The sequence below is a fragment of the Lissotriton vulgaris genome, chromosome 2_1 (genome assembly GCF_964263255.1).
Source record: "Lissotriton vulgaris chromosome 2_1, aLisVul1.2, whole genome shotgun sequence".
NCBI lineage: Eukaryota > Metazoa > Chordata > Amphibia > Caudata > Salamandridae > Lissotriton > Lissotriton vulgaris.
Genome location: NC_141687.1, coordinates 618,238,947 through 618,266,336, shown reverse-complemented (window position 1 = coordinate 618,266,336; position 27,390 = coordinate 618,238,947).

The following is a 27,390-nucleotide window of genomic DNA, read 5'->3' as shown; positions in this document are numbered from 1 at the left end:
CACCATCATGTCCACAACCACATCCACCACCACCATGTTCACCACCACCACATCCGCCGCTACGTCTAATACCACCTCCATGTCGACCACATCCACTACCACCACGTCCATCACCACCATGTCCACCACCACCACATCCATCACCACCACCAATCCACCACCACCACATCCACCACCATGTCCATCACCACCACCACGTCCACCACCACCATGTCCACCACCACCATGTCCACCACCACCACATCCGCCACCATGTCCACCACCACCACATCCATCACCACCAGGTTCTCCACCACCACCATGTCCACAACCACATCCACCACCATCACATCCACCACCATGTTCTCCACCACATCCACCACCACGTTCACCACATCCACCACCACCGCCACTTCTACCAGCACCACATCCACCAACACATCTACCACTACATCCAACACCACGTCCACAACCACCACATCCGCCACCATGTCCACCACCACCACATCCACCACCAAATCCACCACCACCAAATCAACCATCACCACATCCAACACCACCACATCCACCAGGTCCACCACCATGTCCACCACCACCATGTCCACCACCACATCCACCACCTCCACGTCCACTACCATATCCACCACCACCACCTTGTCCACCACCACCATGTCCACCACCACCGTGTCCACCACCATATCCACCACCAACACGTCCACCACCATGTCCACCACTATCATGTCCACCACCACGTCCACTGCCACATCCACTACCACATCCACCACCACCTCGTCCAACACCACCATGTCCACCATGTCCACCACCACCACGTCCTTCACCAACACGTCCACCACCATCACATCCACCACTACATCCACCACCACGTCGACCACCACCACCACGCCCATCACCACCATTTTCGCCACCGCAACATCCACCACCACCACATCCACCATCACCATGTCCACCACCACCACAATCACTTCAACCACCACCAAATCCACCACCACATCCACCACCACCACCACTACATCCACCACCTCTATGTCCACCACCACCACATCCACCACCACCACATCCACCACCACCACATCCACCACCACCATGTCCACCACCACCATATCCACCACCACCACGTCCACCACCACCTCATCCACCACCACATCCACCACCACCACCACGCCCACCACCACCATGTCCACCACCACCACCATGGCCACCACCACCTTGTCCACCACCACTACTTCCACCACCATGTCCACCACCATGTCCACCATCACCAAGTCCATCAGCACCTAATCCACCACCATGTCCCCCACCACTAGGTCCACCACCACCACATCCACCAAGTCCACCACCATGTCCACCACCTCCATGTCCACCACCACCATATCCACCCCCTCCACGTCCCCCACCAAATCCACTACCATGTCCACCACCACCATGTCCACCTCCACCATGTCCACCACATCCACCACAACCATGTCCACCACCACCATGTCCACCACTGCGGTGTCCACCACCACCACATCCACCACCATGTCCACCACCACCACATCCACCACCACCATGTCAACTATATGCACCACATCCACTACATCTACGTCCACCACCAACACTTCCACCACCACCACAACAACCATCACGTCCACCACCACCACATCCACCACCACAACCACATCCACCACCACCACATCCACCACCACCACATCCATCACCACCATGTCCACCACATCCACCACCACAATGTCCACCACCACCACCATGTCCACCACCACCACATCCACCACCACAACAACCACCACGTCCACCACCACCACGTCCACCACCACCATGTCCACCACCACCACCATGCCACCACCATCATGTCCATCACCACCATGTCCATCACATCCACCACCACCATGTCCACCACCACCATGTCCACCACCACCACATCCACCACCACCACGTCCCACACCACCATGTCCACCACCACACTCACCACCACCACCATGTCGACCACCATCATGTCCACCACCACCACATCCACAACCACATCCACCACCACATCCACCACAACATCCACCACCACCACATTCACCACCACCATGTCCACCACCACATCCACCACCATAACATCCACCACCATGTTCACCACCACATCCACCACCACGTTCACCACCACCACATCCACCACCACCACCACCGCCACTTCCACCACCACCACATCCACCAACACATCTACCACCCCATCCACCACCACGTCCTCCACCACCACATCCGCCACCATGTCCACCACCACCACATCCACCACCACCAGGTTCTCCATCACCACCACCACCAAATCCACCACCATCAAATCAACCATCACCACATCCACCAGGTCCACCACCATGTCCACCACCACCATGTCCACCACCACATCCACCACCTCCAAGTCCACTACCATATCCACCACCACCACCATGTCCACCACCACCATGTCCACCACCATGTCCACCACCACCGCGTCCACCACCATATCCATCACCACCACGTCCACCACCATGTCCACCTCTACCATGTCCACCACCACGTCCACCACCACATCCACCACCACCTCGTCCAACACCACCATGTCCACCACGTCCACCACCACCATGTCCTTCACCAACACGTCCACCACCATCACATCCACCACCACATCCACCACCACCACACCCACCATCACCACATCCACCACCACATCCACCACCACGTCGACCACCACCACCACGCCCATCACCACCATTTTCACCACTTTCACATCCACCGCCACCACATCCACCACCACCATGTCCACCACCACCACAATCACTTCAACCACCACCATATCCACTACCACATCCACCACCACGTCCACCACCACCACGTCCACCACCACCACCATGTCCATCACCACCACCACGTCCACCACCACCACATCCACCACCACCACGTCCACACCACCACATCCACCACCACCACGCCCACCACCACCACATCCACCACCACCATGTCCTCCACCACATACACCACCGCCAGGTCCACCACGTCCACCACCACCCGTGATGGGTAAAGTGTCAATGGAGAGCAGGGGTAATAGGAGGGTCAACCCCGGCTGTACATGGGACATTTAAGGATGCATTGGGTGCGGGAATACTGGTTAGAAGTATTACACCAGACCCAAGATACATTTTGAAGAGGCGCAATGTCACAGGGGCTCCTGTCCAACACCACATCCACCACACCACCACGTCCACCACCACCACCACATCCACCATGTCGACCACCACTACAAAGTCCACCACTACATCCACCAACATGTCCACCACCACCACGTCCACCACCACACCACCATGTCCACCACCACCACCACCATATCCACCACCACATCCATTACCACGTCGACCACCACCACCACGCCCATCACCACCATTTTCACCACCACCACATCCTCCACCACCACATCCAACACCACCATGGCCACCACCACCACATCTACCACCACACCACCATGTCCACCACCACCACCATATCCACCACCACATCCACCACCACGTCGACCACCACCACCATGCACATCACCACCATTTTCACCACCACCACATCCACCACCACCATGTCCACCACCACCATATCCACCACCACATCCACCACCACATCCACCACCACCATGTCCACCACCACCACATCCACCACCACCACATCCACCACATTCACCACCACCACCACATCCACCACCATGTCCTCCACCACATGCACCACCACCACGTCCACCACATCCACCACCACCCGTGATGGGTAAAGTGTCACTGGAGAGCAGGGGTAATAGGAGGGTCAACCGCGGCTGTACATGGGACATTTAAGGATGCATTGGGTGTGGGAATAATGGTTAGAAGTATTACACCAGACCCAAGATACATTTTGAAGAGGCACGATTTCACAGCGGCTCCTGTTCAACACCACATCCACCACCACCACATCCGCCACCACCACCACATCCACCACCACGTCCACCACCACCACTTCCACCATGTCCACCACCACTACAACGTCCACCACCACCACCACATCCACAAACATGTCCACCACCACCACATCCACCACCACCATGTCCACCACCAAGTCCACCACCACCATGTTCACCACCACATCTTCCACCACCACGTCCACCACCACATCCACCACATCCATCCCCACCACATCCCCCACCACCATTTCCACCACCACATCCACCACCACCACGTCCACCACATCCACTACCACCACCACATGCACCACCACCACGTCCACCACATCCACCACCACCCGTGATGGGTAAAGTGTCACTGGAGAGCAGGGGTAATAGGAGGGTCAACCGCGGCTGTACATGGGACATTTAAGGATGCATTGGGTGTGGGAATAATGGTTAGAAGTATTACACCAGACACATTTTGAAGAGGCACGATGTCACAGCGGCTCCTGTTCAACACCACATCCACCACCACCACATCCACCACCACCACCACATCCACCACCACGTCCACCACCACCACTTCCACCATGTCCACCACCACTACAACGTCCACCATCACCACCACATCCACAAACATGTCCACCACCACCACGTCCACCACCACCATGTTCACCACCACATCTTCCACCACCACGTCCACCACCACATCCACCACATCCATCCCCACCACATCCCCCACCACCATTTCCACCACCACATCCACCACCACCACGTCCACCACATCCACTACCACCACCACATGCACCACCACCACGTCCACCACATCCACCACCACCCGTGATGGGTAAAGTGTCACTGGAGAGCAGGGGTAATAGGAGGGTCAACCGCGGCTGTACATGGGACATTTAAGGATGCATTGGGTGTGGGAATAATGGTTAGAAGTATTACACCAGACACATTTTGAAGAGGCACGATGTCACAGCGGCTCCTGTTCAACACCACATCCACCACCACCACCACATCCACCACCACCACCACATCCACCACCACGTCCACCACCACCACTTCCACCATGTCCACCACCACTACAACGTCCACCATCACCACCACATCCACAAACATGTCCACCACCACCACGTCCACCACCACCATGTTCACCACCACATCTTCCACCACCACGTCCACCACCACATCCACCACATCCATCCCCACCACATCCCCCACCACCATTTCCACCACCACATCCACCACCACCACGTCCACCACATCCACTACCACCACCACATCCACCACCACCACTTCCACCACATCCACCACAACCAGTGACGGGTAAAGTGTCACTGGAGGGCAGGGGTAATAGGAGTGGCAACCCCGGCTGTACATGGGACATTTAAGGATGCGTTGGGTGCGGGAATAGGGGCTAGAAGTATTACACCAGACCCACGATACATTTTGAAGAGGCGCAATGTTACAAGGGCTCCTGTAAAAGCACTCACATCATCTCTACCTCACAGTGGCATACCTGCATGAGCCACTCACTCAAAACAAGCATTGGCATAGCCAATAGGTCTCGCCTTTGGGACCTTATAAGTGTTTAGCCATGCAAGACTTGATGGTGTTGCACAAAGGATATGGTGCTAGATAACTAAACACTTATAAGGTCCCAAAGGCAAGACCTATTGGCTATGCCAATGCTTGTTCTATTTCCAAGGAATACATTGGAGGATCATCAGTGTCCTGGTTAGGTTTCACCACCTGTCTCTCCCCACACAAGCATATTCTGTTTTCTACTTGTATGCTTTTAATTTATCTTGCATTTGTTGTTGATTTTGTGTGTTTTATTGGGGTTGTGTCAAAGGGTGAATGCAAGAATGAGTGAGTGGATGGATGAATAGATGCATGAGTGCAAAGATGAGTGAAGCAGTCCATGGCTGATGACTTATTAAGCGCCTAAACCCACCAGTGACACATAAGGAACTTTCATTCATAAAAACAGATCTTGTCCAGTCTTGTCTTCCAAAGTTAGGGCTTAATTTTCAGATCCTGTATAATCCTGACAGCAAAAGTTCCTTTGAAACATTTTCGGGAGGGAGAAAAAGGAAACAGGTTTATATTATGGCTTGTTAAGTGCATTTGAATAGCACATCCCCACCATTTGCATTCAGAAACTGGTTGCCCTTTATGGATTTGAAGTCTCATTCACTGGAGTATAGCGGATCTGTTGCTATTGTATTTGGATGGGTGTTGTATTGTTTTGTTTGTGATTCTTACTGGATAGAGGTCGGCAGAGCTGTAGTAAACTAGAGTATTGGGGATGCGCGATTGGGGGGAGACAGCACCTGAATCACAGGGAGAGAGAGCACTGCAGTGCAAATTGAAAGCGCATTTTAAAACCTCGCACTGAAGGCACATTTTTAAACGGTTTGGGGTCCTGTCACTTTTGCATGGTGATTGTACTGCATTACTATTTTTATTTAGGAGATCTTTTATGCCCAATTGTACTGTGCACACATTACTCCAGCCTACCTGTTGCCTATTCTCCCCGGTCCACCGCAACAGCGTCGATTGTTGTGGAGGGAGAATACGCCCACATCTGGTTTACGGAGGTTAGCGTTTGAGCGGCCTGACGCCGATAAAACCAGATGTGTTTTACGACCGCGCAGAGGTTGCGCGCAGCGGGCGCGCCAGTGGCGTGCCGAAGGCTCGCCAAAGGCAAGCCCGTCTGCTCCCATCCGCGTCCCGGAGGCGGACTGGACTGGAAACGATACAGGTTTTAGCCTAAGCCTTGACAATCCTATAAGGTATGATAGCGTGGCGCTAAGAAAGTACACCCCTCCTCATAAATGCTATAACCATGTCGAGGTTGGCGGGGACAACCGAACTTTGTCCTGCCACATATGTAAATGAACTGGCTCCCGTTACTCAGCAAATGCACGCGGGCCCGGCCCTAACACATTGGAATGTGATAAGAGGAGACAGGGAAAACTTAATATCTACTTGCTCAATGTGAGATCTCTTAACAAAAACGCCCAGCATATCTCTGACTTGATCTCAGAGTTAAGGCCTGATTTATTTTTCTTAACGGAAACCTGGCTCTCCGACACCTCCAATCCCACCTTGGCAATAGCAGTACCCATGGGCTACTCTATTCTTAGAAAGGACCTCACCACTGGGAAGGGTGGGGGCATTGCCTTGATCTTTAAAAATGACATCTCAGCCAAGATCCTCCCCATGGATGAAATCATGGGTGCAGAGAGCCTTTGTTTTTACTGCTCATTATCCGCCCATCAATCCCTGGCGGGTGTCCTTTTATACAGACCCCCAGGCCACTCTGGACCTTTCTTAAAAGCAATTATCAATACTATAGCACCACTTGCCCTGAAATATAACCAATTTCTGGTCCTAGCAGACTTTAATGTCCATATGGACAAATTGGAGAGCGCTGAGAACATTTTACTAGGTGAGACCCTTAACTCTCTGAACCTGTTTCCCCTCATAAATAGACCCACTCATGAGAAGGGACATATACTAGACCAAATTTTCTCAAACACCCCGTGCTAATCCAAATATCCCACCCCTTTGGTCTGGACAGTTCACTTCCTGCTAAAAATTACAATGGCTATAATATGGAAACCAGCATACACCAACACTAACCCCCCCCCCTTCTCAAATGCAGAGCTCTCCATAAGATAACTCCAGAGGCCCTCAGCTCCGCACTGCAAACACACTCCTTTGTCAGCAGTAATAAAGTTGAACTAGATGCCCCCAACCTGGAAAACTGGATAAAAAAGGGAGTGGAAACTGTAGCACCCGAGACACTCCGGTCTCAACGGACTATACATTGCTCTGCACCTTGGTTTAACCCCTTCGATGCTTGTGACGGAACCATTCCGTCATCAGTCACGGTTGGGCTGTGCTATTGACGGAATGGTTCCGTCACAACCACACCCATTTCAATGAGGGGCAGCACAGGAGGGGAATTCCATTAGCAGCGATGGAGTTAATGAAACCTTGCGCAAACGTAAAAGTGTCTGTAAACAGCTGGAAAGGGCTTGGAGGAAAAACTTTAGTGACAATAGTAAATCCCTCTACAAAAAAGAACTAAAAACTTACCACCAGAAAATCCTGGCGGAAAAGAAACGGTTCTTCGAAACTAAAATCAAAATATCAGCTAATAAAAGTAAGGAAATATTTAAAATTGTCAAACACTTCACCTCACCGCCTGCAGCTACATCCAATTGTGAAGTCTCTGAAGACTGGACACACAAAATAGCAGACTTCTTCCACAGGAAGATAGTTGATATACAGACCTCCCTCAACCCGCCCACTAAGTCACTGACTAACTCCTTATCTCCCCACGTCAAACCATTACCCACTGCCACCTTTGTCCAATTCCCTTCTATTACATTAGATCAATCCCTGAAAATCATGAAGAATTTAAAATCTGGCTCTCCATTACACCCCTGCCCAGCTAAAACACTGGCATCAGTGGCTGAGGTGATCAATGCCGAGGTCAATACCGTGCTGAATCTATCTCTGAGCGGTGGCCAGGTCCCAGCCATTTGGAAACACGCCAAAATCCTGCCACTGTTAAAAAAGCCTACAGCAGATCCTCTAATAGTGTCTAACTATAGACCCATCTCACTCCTGCCTTCCATTGCTAAGGTCATTGCAAACCATGTGAACTCTGTTACCACCGACTTTATGGAGTCAAACAACTGTCTCCACGCGAGTCAATCAGGATTCCAAGCTGGCTTTAGCACCGAATCAGCTCTCCTCGAAATATCGGAATCCATCAAAATGACCCTTGACTCAGGCGGGAGCGCGGCTCTGATTCTGCTTGATCTATCCGCCGCTTTCGACACCATGCCCCATGTGAGACCCCTAAAGAGACTGAGAGACTGTGGGGCGGGGGGCACGGAGTTGAAGTGGTTCTCTTCATTCCTACAAGACCTCATGCCTCCCACGGAGGTGGGTGTTCCTCAGGGCTCTATCCTGAGCCCATTATTATTTAATCTATACATGGCTCCTCTCGCCCTGCTGGCCGAAGCGGGTGGAGCCATAATTATATCCTACGCTGACGACACCCAGCTTTTGTTCACCTGTAAGAAGGGAGAGGCTCTGGATTGCGACAAAATAAGGAACTGTTTAAGACAGGTCTTTTCCTGGTTTAGTCACAACCAGCTCCAGTGCAACTCCGCTAAATCCGAAGTTATTCTTTCCGGAGTTCCGGACCAGGATGTTTGGAGACAGTGGTGGCCACCTGATATGTTCCCCCCGCAGACCTCGGTGGAAGTAGCCAAAAACTTAGGGGTCAAACTGGACAACTCACTGAACATGAAGACCCAAGTTCGAGCTGTGGTTGGCACCTGTTACGGAACCTTGAAAATGCTCCGGAGATTTCTTCCCCTTCTGTCCCTCTCCCATAGGAGGACCGTGGTCCAGGCCCTTGCCACCTCCAGGCTGGACTACGCTATGCCCTCTATTTGGGTCTCCCAGAATGCCTCCTCGGGAAACTCCAGGTCGTGCAAAATACGGCCGCAAGAGCCATCCTTATGCTGGGCCCCAGAGTCCATATCTCGCCCCACCTTAAGAAGCTTCACTGGCTTCCCATCTGACACAGAATCAAGTTTGAAGCCCTATCTATCGCCTTCAAGGATCTGCATGGTTTTGGGGCCACCTATATTAGGAAAAGAGTGAGCTACTACATACCTGGTAGAGCACTCAGATCTTCGCATCAACATCGGCTGAATGTGCCTAAATTCAACCGTGCCCGCTTGGGAGGGCGCTCCTTCCAAGTCCAGGTCGCTCACCTCTGGAATGAACTGCCTATAACAATCAGGCAAGCGCCGGATATTCTGCACTTCAGGAAATTGCTGAAGACTTGGTTGTTCCAAGAGTAATTCGGACTTCACTCTGCACTTGTGCCTCCTCCTATTTGCTCTGTTCCCTAGCGCCGGGACACTCATCTGAGTAGCTGTGCGCTCTATAAATATGTTAAAATAAATAAATAAAATATTGTTCAGTGATGGATATTGGATAAATACCATGAACAGGTGTACCTTTTTATATGTCAGATAGCGCTACCTATGGCTTGGAGCAGTGTTGTTAGCCTGAGGGTGCCAGGAGTTGTGTTTAATGTATACTGTTGCTGTGGGGGCAAAGCATGAATATCACTTGATAAAGATGTGCTATTGACTTGACAGTATGTAGCCAACTATTTGCTCTGAAGCTTGGATGGGGCACATGATTGAGTCATATGTTGTGTCTAAAGAGTTCTGCCCTCTAAGAACCAACAGATGCATAATCGTGGTATGGGAGAGAAGAATTAGGACATCCCAAGGCAGCACTTACACTAATAGACAAACATCTCACAAAAGTCATTTGGTTAGTCTCAAAATATTAATAGATATTACTAAAGAGGCAAGCATTGGTTGCCCTCCTGATCATGATTCATTCAAGACAAAGTTCCCATGCACCGCAGTCTGACATCCCTAACCTTCGGCTGTGCCCCTAGTTTGAGGGTTACCCTCTCCATCTCTGGCACAGCACCAATGAACACCATACTCTTCCTCAAAAAGTATAAAGCAGGTGTGACAAACTCCCCAATAGGCTACTTTTAGCTCCAAACTAAGAAGTCCTAAAGTGGGAGATATGTGATGGTGGGGAAGAGATAGTCCTTGAGCCGGAGTTCCTGTGCTACCTTAAAGGTTCTCTTCTTTAAAAGTATGGGATTTCCACTAATATCAGACAAATTTAGGATCTACTTCAATTTTGGAAGCAGCTGAAAACGTGGTTGTTCCGCAGAGAGTTATAACCCAAAAAGGCACTGTCAGGACATTATTCTCTTCAGACATTTTTTTATTTTTTATTTCTCTCTCTGCCTTGCTAGTTTCAGGGATAGCCATTTTTTTGGCTCTTTTTCTGGCACATTTGACATCTTTCTAGCACTTTGACATCTTGGTAACTCGCAGCGCCAGGATACCCGTTGGGTGACAGTGTGCTATATAAATACGGAAAACATCACTTACAACGCAACTTTTACCATGCAGTGCCTTTACGACGCAACTTTTACAACGCAAACCATTACAACGCATTGCGCTGGGGGGGCTCTAGGATAGGGAATAGGTTTAATTTACTGTTCAACACCTTCCCTACTATCCACGGGGACTGGAGTTGGAATAGTAAATTAAACTATTCACTATCCAGCGCCCCAAAGCACTATGCGTTGTAATGGTATGCGTTGTAAAACCAGCGTTGTAAAAGCATGCGAGGTAAAAGCATGCGTTGTAATGTCGTACATCCTATAAATACTATTTACATTACATTACTATCTATTCAAGGATTCACCCATGCCAAATGGGGAGAATTCCTTCCTATGAAAGGCCAGTACTTTGTGGTAGATTCAGTACATGTCAGAAATAATCTGATGGCCCCCCTCCTAGCCTTTCGAGGCCCTACCTAATATGACGTGACGCGGTTTACAGGTGGGTAGCAACTAGGATTGTTCCAAAATGTAGAGAACTCTACATCTGAGTGAGCTGACTTTTTGGGTGATTGTCCTGTTGCAGCCCTCCTGTCGGCTGGCCTCCATCCGGTAGAGCCTCCTCTAGGCCTGACATCTGATCCACAAAGGTGCATTGACAATTCTGGCACTAACTTTGGAGCAGTCCCCCAAATCTAGGGTGACTGGTTCACCTCCATGTCTGGTGAAGCTCAGTCCCTGGCTTCCCGCCACAGAAACGTTGGCAGACCTTGACCAACATTATATTACAGCATCTCTTCCATGCTGGGACCCTGCTACCACCAGTACACCTGAAGAAGCCACTAGGAGCAATAATGCAGCGCTGTGAGATGTCCCATCTCTAGAAGTGCCTGCTTTGGAGGGGATCCAAGGGGCAATAGTGATTCCCCCTGCATGGATGTGAGATGCATTATCAATAGACAGGTAAGAAAAAGAGTACATATCTTGATTTATTGTGACGTACATGAGGAACAAGGTTCAAATACTATATTATTAGTACACAGGTACTATAACCAGAAAAGATACTGCACTATTAATACATGAGTAAGAAAGAGGTCGAGCTAGGGCGTAAGGAGTACATGAGCAAAGCTGAAGTACAGGTACTGAACCATTAGTATACATGTAATAAGTAAAAAAAGGTGCAAAATTATTAGTACCAGTGGACCGAAGTGGGTCCAGATACTGCACCATTGATATAAAGATGTATTAATAGATAGGTATGAATGGTTATAAATAGTGCATTACAAGTTTATGGCTAACCAAGTGAGTACAAATACTTTACAATTAGGACACAGGTAAGGAGATAGGTGCACATACTACATTATTAGTACTTAGGTAAGGCCAGGTTTACAGATATTGTTTTACCAGCACACGAGTACGAAATCTGGTAGAGATACAGGTACTGCATTATCAGTGAATGAGCATGAAAGAAAGATCGCTATACTGCATTATCAGTGCATAATAAAATGTACACATGCAGTAATTCACTAATGTACACACAGTCTTCTAAAAAACTTCAGTGGAAGGAGGCGAATTGAAAACGGAGCAGCTCCAAACACTTCGCAGATAAAGTGTGCAACCACAACTGCCCAAATATATATATATATATTCACAACAAAGCTCCCGCCACTTCCAAACCCCAACAGCCGTGAGGAAGGCGAAGAAGGAGACATAGACCCCGATGGCTCTTCAGACAAGTAGTTTCTTTATTCTTTCACCACCCACGTGCGACGCGTTTCGGGCTATTCCAAGCCCTTGTTCTATATGTACTCCCCGAGTGGCCTCTTACCTTTCGACAATGGAGGGGTGTTTTTGGGCATTTTACACGCTGCCAGCGGCGTGTTGAAGAGGCCCCATTCTCTCAAGAGACCGGAGCTTCGCTGGCTTTGTGGTTGTTACTTGACCAAGGATTTGGTGCTCTGGCCCGCCTCGAAATGTGAAAGCATGGAAAGGGCTTCTGCCAGGTGCAGCTTGTTACTGAACATGGAGCTGGGAAACACTGTATCCCGACTCAAGGCCCGCCAGGAATTCACATGAGGGGCTTGAATGTCAAGGGGACCCAGGAAGCCTAAGGACACCATTCTGCGCACATGGCTATCCGCCTTTTCACTCTCACCTTAACCCTGGCGAAAAGGAAATATCAACCTCCCATTCCCCGTGCACAGCATCCCGACCAAGTGCATCCTGGGACCTGTGGTTAACATTCTAACACCACAGTGGGCGTGCTTAAAGTCATCAGTGGGAGCATAACAGGACACTCTAAGGTTTGGGCGGAGCAATACCGTGGACAATAGAGGCATCTGAGGAAGGCGAAAGCGCCGAAATGCATCATGCCTGCCATGTCCTATTAAATGGCTTCTAATCTGAACTCCGTGAGTGGCCTCTTACCTGTCAACAATGGAGGTGTGTTTTTGGATATATATATATAATGGAATTAACAGATCAAAGCTCTGATAATGACTCTGTGACAAGTGGCTCTTCAGCGAGCAGTTCACAACAGGTTTTTTCCAAGGAACTGCTAACCCTTCAAAAAGAAAGAGAACATACAAACAGGGGCCGACTAAAAACGAAGAAACAAGGAGACGGAGACTCAATCAAAAAAGGAATATCCAGAGAAAAACTAACAGAGAAGGCCGGCATGGGAACAAGAGGCCAATCCAACAAGAAACAACAATGATGGAGAACCACGCAGAACTTACGGTAATTAACCTTACTGATAGAATACTGACTATGAATGAGATCAAAGTATTACAACTAGGTCTGTCATTTTGCCCAGACTCTAATTTTGATTATGCCGATGTACGAGCTGATCTTTACAAATTTGAAAGAAAGTTAAAGCTATGTAAGATACATGCGGTTAAAAATAAAATACAACAAACAAGAGAGGGCACGATTTTAGACACAGGAGGTCCCACAATAGGGGACATCCCTATTCTCACAACAGTGACAGCACTAGAAATCCAACAAAGTCAGATAAGTGGTTCCACCATAGTAGATCCTTTTGATATAGTAACTGGAACACAGATAACCAACTTGACCGACAGAGTCATAAACGCCCCAGCCAGTACCACTTTCCGGAGAAAGAGCAAATTTATACCGATCACACCAAGAGATAATGTAGATGTTTTTTTAGTGACTTAGTAAAAGCGGATTTGGACAAATTACTCATGACACATTCCCCAAGTAAGAACTTTAACAAAGAACAGTGGAAGGTGATCCGAAACCTGAAACAAGACACTAATACTATAATCAAACCGTCCGACAAGGGTGGGAACATTGTGCTTATGCCCAGAGAGATGTATATGGATGAGGCAAAAAGACAATTAATGGACACAACATGCTACTGTAAAGTGGAGAAAAAATATTTGATCAAGTTACAGGAGGCATATTATAAGAAACTAAAGCGCTCGCAAGAGAAAGGATTATTAACATGGGATGAGGAACGCTACTTGCATAAAGATAACCCAGTGACTCCAACATTTTATTTGTTGCCAAAAGAGCATAAAAGCCTGACTAGACTACCAGGGAGACCAATAGTCTCATCCATAGACAGTCTCTTTGAGCATACTAGTATTTACAGCGACTATTTTCTCTTCCCTTATGTACAGGAAGTAACATCATACACAAGGGACACTACGGACTTCATCCATAGAATCTCTAATTTAGTAGTAGACGATCAGTGTTGGCTGGTATGCCTTGATGTCGAATCACTGTATACCAGCATAAGACATCAAGATGGCATCAAGGCATGCCAGTTCTTTCTGAAGCAACGTAGGATGGAACATTGGGAACATACATGTATGTTACTGGAAATGATCCGGATGTGTCTAAATGAAAATGTGTTTCTATTTGACAGAGTCTACTATAGACAACAACAGGGGACTTCCATGGGCACCTGCTTCGCCCCCAGTTATGCCAACCTCTTTGTTGGCTGGTGGGAGAAGCAGGTGCTCTGGAATGACCAGATGGAAAAGTGGGCTCTTAATGTGAGAAAGTGGATGCAATATATAGACGACTTCTTTTTTGTGTGGAGGGGTTCTGAACAAAATTTGAACTGCTTCATTGATTGTTTGAACACTAATGAGGGTAACTTTAAATTTACAAGGCACTACAGTAAACTCACAGTAGACTTCTTAGACGTCAAAATCACTATAACAGAAAACCACTTAACCACAAACCTGTTCAGGAAGGACACAGCTGGAAACTCAGTACTTCATTCATCTAGTGCCCATCCTCCCAGCTTCAGATGGGGAATTCCCTTTAGCGAGTTTCTAAGGGCAAAACTGAATTGTTCGGTGGAATCTCAATTCGAATAAACAAAACAAGAAATGAAAGAGAGATTCCTAGCCCAAGGTTACTCACATAAATCTTTGAAAGAGGCCGAAGAGAGAGTAGAGAAAGTAACTAGAGAAGAGGCATTAACACCAAAGAAAAGTATCCCCATGAGCAACACAAAGACCCCTGAGATCAGATTCATAACTAAATACTGTGGCCAATCCTATCAAATAAGAAAAATCTTAAAGAATAGATGGGATATCTTGAGACAGGACCCAATTCTGAGAAACTCCATTGGTACTACCCCAGGCATATCTTACAAACGCGGACAATCTTTAAAAGACTGTCTAGTACAGAGCCACTTAGCACCCAGGGAAACAGACTGGCTGAAAACAAATAAAGGCTTTAGGAAAAGTGGCAATTGTAAGGCCTGTAGGGATAGTGTAAACTGCAATGAGATCGTTCTCCCCAAAACCAAAAAGAAATGGGAAATTAAACCCCGTATCACATGTTCTACTGAATACGTGGTATACCTTATACGCTGCCCATGTGACCTATGGTATATAGGGTCGACAACTGCACCAGTAAAGAAACGAATTCTAGAGCACTGGCGTGCAATTACTAATAAAGACCTTTCTTACAGTACCGCAAGGCACTTTAACCAATTCCATCAAGGCAAAACATCGGCGGCCAAATACATTGGGTTAGCTACTATCAAGAATAACATCAGGGGTGGAGATAGGGTAGCTGCATTACGAAAGTTGGAGTCAAGATAAATTCTTTTGGCAGGAACCCAGTTCCCAGGTGGTATGAATATGGATGAAGAGCTACACTCTCATCTATAGGCGAACCAAAAAGAAACCCTGTAAAGACCAATTCGACTGAGAGTTGCTAGACTGATTTCCCACCAGATATGTAAATCATTTTTGTTTTTTTAATTCCCCACCCGTCCACCCTCACACCCTCACAACTTGTACCAGCTAATCAATATGCGATCGTGTAACGCATATTTCTGTAACAAGACCGGATAACACACCTCCCCCTGATAGAACAATGTACTATTATTACCACTATAATATACCAATACCTTCTCTTCTCCCATTTGTTGTAGGTCGAAATGGGAAGAAACCTCAGAAGAATGATTATGAACTTTGTATCTGAAAAAGTATGAATTTTTGATATAAGGAATTTACATGCATGATCAGATAGGCATGTAATGGTAATACAATGAGTATGGGGAGAGAAAGAAAGGAGGGAGATTACAATGGTACTATACCGACACTGTTTCATATCTTGTGATTTATCTTATGATTTATTGTTGTAATGAAGCTGACTACGGAAATATGTTTAACTGGTACTAAAACCTAACCAGAAACTAAGCACTACACAAAGTGCTTGGAATGATGAGAACAAGAACAATCAGCTGGTCACTAGCACTTTTATCACAACAAATGCACGAAATTGGAAAATATGGTCAATGAGTGTAATTGATTATATTATGTTTGCGAAATTTTTTCTTGTTTGAAACAAATCAGGATAATTGATTGAAATCATGTATGTATAGAATATACAAAACTTATAAAAACACTTGTGTTATGGAACAATAAAGCACTTAATGATAAAGAAAAAAACGAGAATACACCTTTAAAAGGTGGTGTGTGAGGAACACGGGTCATGTGACCAAGAACAACCAGGGTTGTTCGAAACGCGTTGTCCTCGATCACTTGCTGTGCCACAATAAATACAGAACAAAGGACTATGGGCTAGTTTGAATTCTTTTCGACTCACCGAATTCTGTTGCTGCATATATATATATATATATATATTTGATGCTTCCTTTTCACGCCGGACCATGCACTCAGGCACGGGTGCTTGTTTGCGGGGGGTGTGCCCCGCTACAGCACTCTCGGGAGGAGGATCAAGGTTTTATTTCAGACTCTCTGAGCACCATGGTGCTCAGAGGGTCTGAAATAAAACCTTGATCCTCCTCCCGAGAGTGCTGTCTCTTCTTTTGAAAGATAAGAAGGTAGTAGCTTCAATATATTATATTATATATATATATATATATATATATATATATATATATATATATATATATGTATATATATATATATATATATATATATATATAGAGAGAGAGAGAGAGAGAGAGAGAGAGAGATAAGAATCTGCAGTTCAGACCTTTACATTGGGACCTTACCCAATGTAAAGCAGAAGCATTACAGAGATTTCTAACACGGGGTATAAAATAAAAGACTTGAATACAGCATTACTTAGGGCTAACAGCATCAACAGACAGATATGTTTACTTAATGCTGTCCAAGAAACAACTCCCAATAGAATTGAGACGAATGTCAACCCAGACAAAAACAGTGACACAGTTAGATTAATAACTACCTATAGTCACCAGGAAAAAGAAGTAAGGAGCATTATCTATAAAAACTGGCCAATAGTAAGAACAGACATAACTCTATCACCAATCTTGACAGAATTGCCCTCGATTACTTTCCGAAGGGCACCCTCAATGAGGGATACACTGGTTAAAACCAACCCTGAGGTACTTGCTCCCAGCAACTGGATATCTAATATGACCGATTTTTACAAGTGTAGCTCATGCCTAGCGTGCAAATTTTGGGTCAATAAACAGGAATACAACGATGCATTTGAACACACTCCCTCCAAGATCAATGGGATGTTCACTTGCAGAACAGATTTTGTGGTGTATATACTTGACTGTTCCTGTCATCTACAATACGTGGGTTGCACTAAGCTGCAGCTGTTCAATCGCATTTTGCAACACTTACGTGCAATAGTCAATTCTGACTTCAGCTACCCTGTTGTGAGGTTCCGTGAGAATCGTAATGGCGTTTTTGACTCATTCGAATATGGACGAGTATGGTATCTATGAACCGCAAATGACGAGTTTAGTGGGTGTACGCGTTTACGCTACGCTGCCTTGAACTGTTCGTCTTATTTGTGGGTTTCTCCATCTGAGCCCACAGGTTCCATTTTAGATACGGCATCCATTTTGTCTCTTGCCCTCAAGTACCCAGCGAACGGACACTGTCCGCTTCGTGACCCTGGGATTCCCAAGCTCTTGCGGAAGACATGTATTCCTTTGAGGGTGTCTTTATGACGAGGGGGGTGACACTGCAAAGGCAGATGGCTCCGCTCGAGGCTCATCTTGCCGTGCCGGTCTATTGTTTCAGTCATGCATGCATTAGGCAGGAATCCTTTGATCCTGCAATCATGCTTCCGATACTGCCCCCTACACTCTTTTTCAATCTGTTGTCTATCTTTGTCTTCCTTTGCACCTGTTTCTGTCTCTTTTCTTAACTCGTTTACAGCCAGAATGGAATGTACTTAATGGTGGGATAACGTACTTTTACAGTTGGGAACCGGCGATGCTACTGTAATTATGTTCCGGGCTCCTGAATACATGAAAGCGACCTTTTTGAAGTTTACTGTGGGAACTGAGTTGTAACCTTTTGTTCGCCATGTTGTGCTATGACTAAAATATGTATAAAAGGAGCGATCCACTGTTGCAATTCGAAGCAGTCTCTCAGAACCTACACGCTGTGTACTTCTTGCGATTTCTGTATCCCTGCAGTAAATAAACCTTGATCTTTGACGCCGAAGGAAGTGTCCCGTGTCTTTGTGATTTGTACACCAGAACAGGTAACCCACGAAGGTTTCAGGTGTTGTCCCCTGGCACCGCTGGGTCTTAGAATAACCCAGTCTTTCAGTTGCACGACATTTTAAGCTTGTTCACAACAACAACCTGAATGATTTGAGCTATTTTGTAATGGATGCAGTACCAAGGTCGATAAGGGGAGGCAATAGAGAAAAGAAATTGTGTCAGTTGGAAACACAATATATCTTACAACTTGACACAAAGATGCCAAATGGTCTCAATCTTGTAATCTAATGTATACATGACTCTGCATTTGTTTCCCTCTGTATATGAATTGTGGTGATTTGTATATCTCAGTTTTTTTATCCGGTTGATTTTAGCCCTGTTTTAACCCAGTTATTACCTGGTTTTACCTGATTTTATATTGTTTTTACTTGGTTTATATGGGGTTTTACCTGGCTTTTTGTGTAAAGTCTGTTTTTATTTTCAAAAAAGAACCAAAGAAAGGGTCTACATATACACAGCATATGGCCCACAACACCTGGTCTGGCCGGCCACATTGTTTAGAGGAGGCATGAGAAAATCAGGTAATGGTTATCAATGCAGGTGTTCGAAAGCAAGTCGCCTGCAACCCAGGATGGGTCGGCCGCGTACTACAAGAGGCACTGCATAGGAATGTGATGTGGAGGAGCTCCGAGACCCAAATTCAACATGGATAATAAGAAAAAAGATCAAATGGAAAACCTGTAGAAGGAGACAGGGAGGGATTAGCTGAAATGGAGAGTTCAGAAGACAGAAGAGCTGGGAAAAACAGAAAGAACTAAGACAAGGGGATTAAGGACAAATAGAGTGGAACAGGGGGAAAAAGTCGTATTACTTGTGAAGTCGAACAATGGCGGGGCAGGGCAGTATCAAAAAAGAGGAGAGTGGCGGGGTGAGGGGGGGAAGGAGTGGGCTAGGGCATCCAATAGTCGGATCACCGCTCAAGGCACACCCTGGTGGGCTAGGGGCAGGGCCAGTGTGGCTATGCAGATAGTCTGTCAGGTTCGGGTGGCATCATAGTGTCCTCGAAGAGGCATAAAGCCCAGGGCTTTGGGGGAAGAAAACATGCATGTTCCATTTTACAAAGATAAGTGACCAGTGGCTGCCATATTTTGGTGAAGCGAGTGTCGCAGGACTGCAAGCGCGCAGTAAATAGTTCCATAGTCACTATGTGCCATAAGCGTGTGAACCAAATGTTGATGGGGGGGGCTTCGCTTTTTTCCAATACAAAGCAATGAGTTGTTTGGAGGCACCTAGCATGTGGAGGGCTATATGCCAATCGCTACAGGTGAGTGCGTGCAAATTGTCGGGTTTGAGGCCTAGGAGAATTGTAACTGGGGATTCAGGCAGGGGGAAGCCGAGCACCACTTTGATATGACTAAGAACCTCTTTCCAGAGTAGGTTCAGGAGTGACAGGCTCATCAAATATGGATGAAGTCACCCGGGGAGCTCAAGCATCTCCAACACAGTGGAGAGGAAGTGGGGAACATCCTATGCAGTCGAGAGGGTGTGTAGTATCACGGCATCATAATCTTGTATGCAGTTTCCCGTTGAGAGACACTGCAATATACCTTTGGAATATCCCGCCACAAGCGACTACACTGGGCAGGCTCGATTGTAGTGGAGGTTGCCGACTGCCATTGATGTTGATATGGATGGGGGACTACAGGCGGGGAATGTTGTAAGACCTGATAGGTCTGAGAGATAAGTCCCTTTGAGTCATCAAAGGAATGCACTGAGCGTTCAAAAGGGGTGAATGCTCGGGTAGCGGCCTGCATTGTAGCAGACGTGGATACCCAATGACGAAGCTGTACGTACTGAAACCTGGCTCCTTCCGGAAGTCGGAACTCCTCCTTGCATTGAGCAAAGGTTTTGAGTGTGCCTCCTGTGAACAGGTCTCGGATCGTTCTGCAGCCACCCTCCAACCAATTAGAGAATACCTGTGAGTTACTTAGCCGGCAGGAATAGCGAATTTCCAGCAATGGGGGTATGGGGGTAAGGAAAGGTAGTGAGTCCCATAGAGACGGCTACCTTGTCCCAGGTGTCCAACACCGTCTTGGTAGGAAGGGCAATGGAAGCACTACGGGAGTGTGAGGTCTGGGGGAGCCAGGGAAGGTCCCAAATGGTTCATCCAGTTACTGCTCTGTCCATATGGAACCAAACCTTTTCGCTATCCCTCGCCGTCCACTCAGAGATGAAGCGGAGGTGGTAGTCCCAATAGTACTCTAGTAAATTGGGACATGCAAGCCCACCCCTGTCCACGGGAGCATGAGAATTTTGTTGGAAAATCGCGGCCTACGCCCACCCCAGATGAAGTGAGTGATGTCCTGTTGAAGACTTTGGATATGGTGCTGCGAAATGGGGGTCGGAAGACATTGAAATAAATATAACATTTTAGGAAGTTCCGACATTTTGATGGTGTTTAGGCGGCCCAGCCAGGAGAGGGTTAGAGGTTTCCAAACTCTTATGTCCTCCAAGACTGATCTCCTGCATTCCCGCCAGTTTGTTTGGGACCATGTGGCAAGTGAGGGGGTCAGTTGAAGTAGTCCCAAATAGCGAATGCAACTAGTAGCCCACTGATAGGGGTCTAGGGATTGTAGTGTTGGAATCTCCTCCCTGGGGATCGTGAGGTTCAGTGCCCAGGACTTCTTGTGTTTAATTTTGTGACCAGATGCCAATTCAAAGGACCGCAACAAAGAGAAGCACCAGGAGAGAGGTGTGCGGACGAGATTGAGTGAGAATAAGATCATCTGCAAAGAGAGATACTTTGTGTTGTTGGCCTCTGATGGGCACGGCCGTGGACGTCGGGAGCTTGTCGGATCATCACGGCCAGAGGTTCTACCAGAAGGGCAAACAATAGGGGAGAGAGGAGGCAGTCCTGCCGCGTGCTTCTGTGTATGGAGATGGGGTTTGTGTGTTGGCCATTAACTCGCACTTGAGCTTGTGGGGAGAGATAGAGGTCCATGATCCTGGCTATCATGGATGGACCTAACCCAATTTTGTGCAGTACAGCTCGGAGGAAAGTCCAGTCCACCTGATCGAACGCTTTCTCCGCCTCGAGCTATAGAAAACATGCCAGTATGTTCCAATAATGGGTGTTCCCTACAAAATGAGCAATTCGACGCACATTGTCTGCTCCCTGACGATGAAGCCAACCTGGTCCGGTTCTGTAAGTCCGGGTAGATGCCGATCAAGTCGCTTGGCCAATATTTTAGTGAATATTTTAAGGTCCGTGTTCAAGAGGGCTATAGGACAGAACAAAGAGCATAGGGTGGGATCCTTGCCCAGTTTGGGAATGAGGGCAATCTCTGCCAGCCCCATAGAGGGGGACGGTCCTGCCGTATCGGTAAAAAAGTTAAAAAGTCACAGTAGGTGGGGCTGGAGCTGAGGCAAGAATAAGCGATAGAAGGACAGGGGAAGGCCATCTGGGCCCGGTGATTTCCCAAGGGGTAGATCCTTGACAGCTCCCGCAAGCTCTTCCTGAGTAAGGAGTCCATCTGTTGAGCGTGACATTGACTGATTGGTGTCCAGGAGCAATTGTCCAGTATTGCTTGCGCTCGGCCTGGAGGTGTCACGTCCTCAGCGTAGAGTGCAGGGTAATATATGTGAAAGGCATCACGCTTAGCTGCCTCAGTAGTGGCCCGCGTGTCATCACCAGTCTGGACATTGGCTATGTGTGCTTTGGCAGCACGTGCAGGCAGGTGTCTAGCCAGAACCATACCCACGTTATCCCCCCCCTTCAAAAAAGCATTGCCTCAGCGTTAGGAGAGCCTGCTCAGCCTTATTAGTTTGAAGGGAGCGAAGTTGGCCTCAGAGGTTCGCTAAGCGTTGTTTGTGCGCAAGTGAGGGTCACTCCTGATCCTGTCTCTCCAGGGCCTTGATGTCCTTAGAGAGGTGGTTTTCCAGGAGGCATGCTTCTCGCACCCCTGCAATTGCAAGAGACGTAATATGGCCTCGGATTGTGGCCTTGAATGCTTTCCACACTACAGGGAAGGGAGTTTCGTAGATTTCATTGGTTGCAAAGTAGGACTCAATGGCGGTTCGCAGGCTTGCCACATCAATCGGGTCCCGAAGGATGAGTGGGGACAGGCACCAGTGAGGGGCCCGAGGGGCTCTGGCAGACGGATCTCTCAGGAGGAGTTCTAGATGAGCATGATCTGAGACAATCGGCCATAGAGGCCGAGAGCAATTCGCTGACCAGGGCATGGGAGATAAAAATGTGGTTGATGCGCAAGTACGAGTGGTGGACGTGTGAATAATAAGAGTATTTGCGTACGTCAGGGGAGTGGTAGCGCCAGGAGTCCAGTAGGCCAAGGTCCAATAGTTGCCTCCTGAGAGCCGAAGACATAGCCCCTGTCCCGTGATATGAGGCGTCTCTACGATCCATTGCGGCATCCCATACCATGTTAAAATCTCCCCCTGTGATTAGTGAGGGATCTGCCTGTGGGGCATGTTCCTGCAAGATCGCCCGGAGATACGAGTCCTGTGCTTGAGTAGGCGCATAGATATTGCACAGTTAAAAGGAGTGGTGTCCGAACCTGACCCCTGCCTTGACAAAGCGGCCGTCTTGACTACGAAATACCCTAGACTCCCCATGCCTGATGCCAGGTCTACACAGTATCGCCACTCCAGCTGTTTTAGAGGGGCTGTAGCCCAGAATTGAAGAGGATAACGAGGGTGGGTCATAAGAGGGACATTAGCCTTCATGAGGTGGGTCTCCTGGAGGAAGATGATATCTGGGTTTTGCTGCAAGAGATCGTGCCATATCTGGTGTCACTTGTTGGGGGAGTTAAGTCCCTTAACATTGAGGGACAGGATCATCAAGCACGGGGCAGTAGCCATGGTTGTGTCAGGGCTTGAATCAATCCATTACGCCATTGTGAGGGACTTGCAGGCATATTCATCAATCTCCCGTTTTGCGAGGCCCTAATAGCGAATTATAGCGATTCGCTATTAAGGACTCGCAAAACGGGATTCATGTAGGATTAGCAAAAATTATTGCGATTCCTACTGATTCCTTATTTGCGATTAGCAAATTGCTAATCGCAAATAAGGAAAAACTCCCCATTCATTCCTATGGGCCAAAAGGCCCATAGGAATGAATGGGGAGTATTCCTTATTTGCGATTAGCAATTTGCTAATCGCAAATAAGATTGCGATTTGAAGGGTGCCAGGGGTGTCCAAAGGACACCCTGTAGCACCCCTCAAATGTACATTTGAACAGGTGTTGCGCACACACATGTCCAGATTACATGTGTGTGTGCAACATGCAAAAGTAAAAAATGCACAAAAGTGCTTTTTACTCGTTTATCGCAATTTACCACGAAGTCAGATTTCGTGGTAAATTGCGACCAAATATTGCGAATTCGCAATTTCTAATAGGATGATGAATTGCATTTAAGGAATCTCTATTAGAGATTCCTTAAATCCAATACCTCGCAAATATGCGAGTACGCAAATAGCGATTTTTGCATTTGGGATGATGAATCCCAAATGCAAAAATCGCACTCGCAAACGGCCAGATTCTCAGAATCTGGCCATTTGCGAGCGCAATTCAGGTTCATGAATATGGCTGATAGTGCTGTAGCAAGAGTGAAGGGGAGAGAGATGTCACTCCTGTTGAGAGGGAAATAATGTCTTGTTGGGTATCCCACCCGCCATAGAGAGGGATAGAGAAAAGGAAAGAGAAGAAGAAAGAGAGACAGAAAAATAAGCGATCAAAATATACAAACCATAACGTAGGCCAACAGGGCCATAGTGTCCTGTTCCAGTCCAGGGATAATCGCGCTTGAAAGGCACAGGTCATCCAGGAGAAGTCACTCTCCCAGGAGCAGGGGGGTAGATCGTCCAAGCTAAGGGCGTGCCAGCAAGGAGGGCAACCCTGTGCCACCAGCCCCTAAAGTGTGGAGCTGGGAGCTCGCCAGCCACAGAGCAGGGCTCCGACTCTTCAGTTCCAGGTATCATGTGCAGGACGTGAACCTAGGCAGAGCAGATAGAGAAGCGTGTCCGTTCATTTAGGGTATGGAGGGACAAGAGCTAGCTGGTGAGCAGCTATCTTTCATGGATCGAATGTGCTGAATGATGTCCTGCTTGGCTTGGGAAGCAGATTGCTCCCCTGGGTGTGAGTTTGAGGTTCTCCTGGAGCGTCGTACCTTGGACCAAGTGGGCTACGCAGGTTCCTGGGCGCGAGGGTAGGTGTGTTGAACTTGATGGTGGTGTGATGGAGAGGTGCAGAAGTTGTGCTTCTTCCTGGAAGGATTGCACCATCCGGCGTTTGGACTCCCATTGAAATATGAGCGCCAAAGGTTGGCCCCATTGGTACTGGATGTTTAGGCTCAGTAGCTTATCTGTTATTGGCTTAAAATCTCTGTGTCCACGTAGTGTAGTGGGTGCAAGGTCTTGGAAAACCTGTTTGGTGGTACCTTTGTAAGTGAGCTCTGGATTGGAGCGCGCCGCTATGAGAATCGCATACTTCTCTGTAAAAAAGTGGACCTGAGTCAGGATGTCAGGGACCAGGCTAGTAAGGGTGGAAGGGCCCGAGACTCGGTGTGCTCGGTCTAAGGCTGGTGGGGAGGCATTATCATCGCCCCAGATGTCATGCAACAGTCTTGTGACAAATGTCATGGGGCCCGATTCACAGAATGAACTTAAGACTCAATCCTAAACTTACTACTGTTTTGGTATTCACAGATTGCACTTACTACTTTTGGTATTCACAGAATGAACTTACTACTTTTGCCATTCACAGAATGCACTTACTACTTTTGGTATTCACAGAATGAACTTACTCATTTCCGTATTCACAGAAGTTAGAACTCCTATCTTTAGGACTCCTAAATGCCTTCTGTGAATACCGAAAGTCTTAAAATTTGGATTTTTCTTAATTTAGTAGTAGTAAAGTTAGGACTCCTAACTTTAGGACTCCTAAATGCCTTCTGTGAATACCGAAAGTCCTAAAATTACGATTTTTCTCAATTTAGTAGTAGTAAAGTTAGAACTACTAACTTTAGGACGCCTAAATGCCTTCTGTGAATACCGAAAGTCCTAAAATTACGATTTTTCTCAATTTAGTAGTAGTAAAGTTAGGACTACTAACTTTAGGACGCCTAAATGCCTTCTGTGAATACCGAAAGTCTTAAAATTAGGATTTTTCCTAATTTAGTAGTAGTAAAGTTAGGAGTCCTAACTTTACTACTACTAAATTGAGAAAAATCCTTATTTTAAGACTTTTGGTATTCACAGAAGGCATTTAGGAGTCCCAAAGTTAGGAGTCCTAACTTCTGTGAATACCGAAATGAGTAAGTTCATTCTGTGAATACCAAAAGTAGTAAGTGCATTCTGTGAATGCCAAAAGTAGTAAGTTCATTCTGTGAATACCAAAAGTAGTAAGTGCAATCTGTGAAACCAAAACAGTAGTAAGTTTAGGATTGAGTATTAAGTTCATTCTGTGAATCGGGCCCATGATATCTGACTCCTCAGCGCCAGCCGGAATCCCCCTAATGCAGAGATTTTGCGGCGGCTCAGGTTTTCCAAGTCTTCTTGCTTTAGTTGTAGATCGATATGCTGCTCTTCTAGGGTAGCCAGCCACTGCCAGAGGTGATCTTGATCCTCTGTTTGGGCATCTACGGTGTTTTCAAGGCCATCCACTCTCTCGCCTAGGTCATCAACCTCTTTTCTGAGTTTCCGGACACAGGAATGGACCTCTGAACGAAAGAAGCCAATTTCGGACTTAAGTTCCAGCATGAAATTAGTCATGAAGGACTGTGTGACCGGTGCTGAGTCTTCCCCCCGTCGATGACCCCATTGCACCAGAGGCAGCAGGGCCCGTCTTGTTTCAGAGCGCAGTGACCAGGTTATCTTTCTGGGATGTCGCAGATTCCTTCCCTGCTTTTGTACGAGTCATCTCCCCTCCAGGCTGAGCTCTCTCCGGTCCCCTGGCAGGATGGCAGATTGAGGTAGGGGGACGGTGGGAGCCACCCAAGGGTACCTGATGCTCCCAGGCAGTAGAGGCACAAGATTGCAGGGATCAGCAACGTCATGGAGACCTTGTCGTAGGGAATGCCAGTCGCTATGCAGCCAAATTGTAGGGGCCAACGCCATTGAGGACCACTCTGCAAACAAGTTGTCAAGAGACGTCACTGGGAGTCGGGGACCAATGTCACTACACAATGCCCAAAGCAGCAAGCTAGATTACCATGTTAGGTCCACTAGATGATGAGGGGTGTAGGGAGCGCTCACAGCCGGCCAACGCCGGTCTCCAAGGATGTAGAGAGTGCAGAGAGTATCACCCCCCTTGTGGTGGACGTTATCGAACAGGCCCCCTCAGGCCAGGTCCCATCCACCCACGCCGAGGGCCCCAGGAAGTCGGGTCACACAGAGGACCCACCAGCAACAGGGGGATCGGCCACTGAAGGCCCATCACCGTCAGGGTCCGTCGAACTCCCAGTCACACAAGGGGCAGTCCGCTGGAGTAAACCTCGGGCAGGCTCAACGCAATGG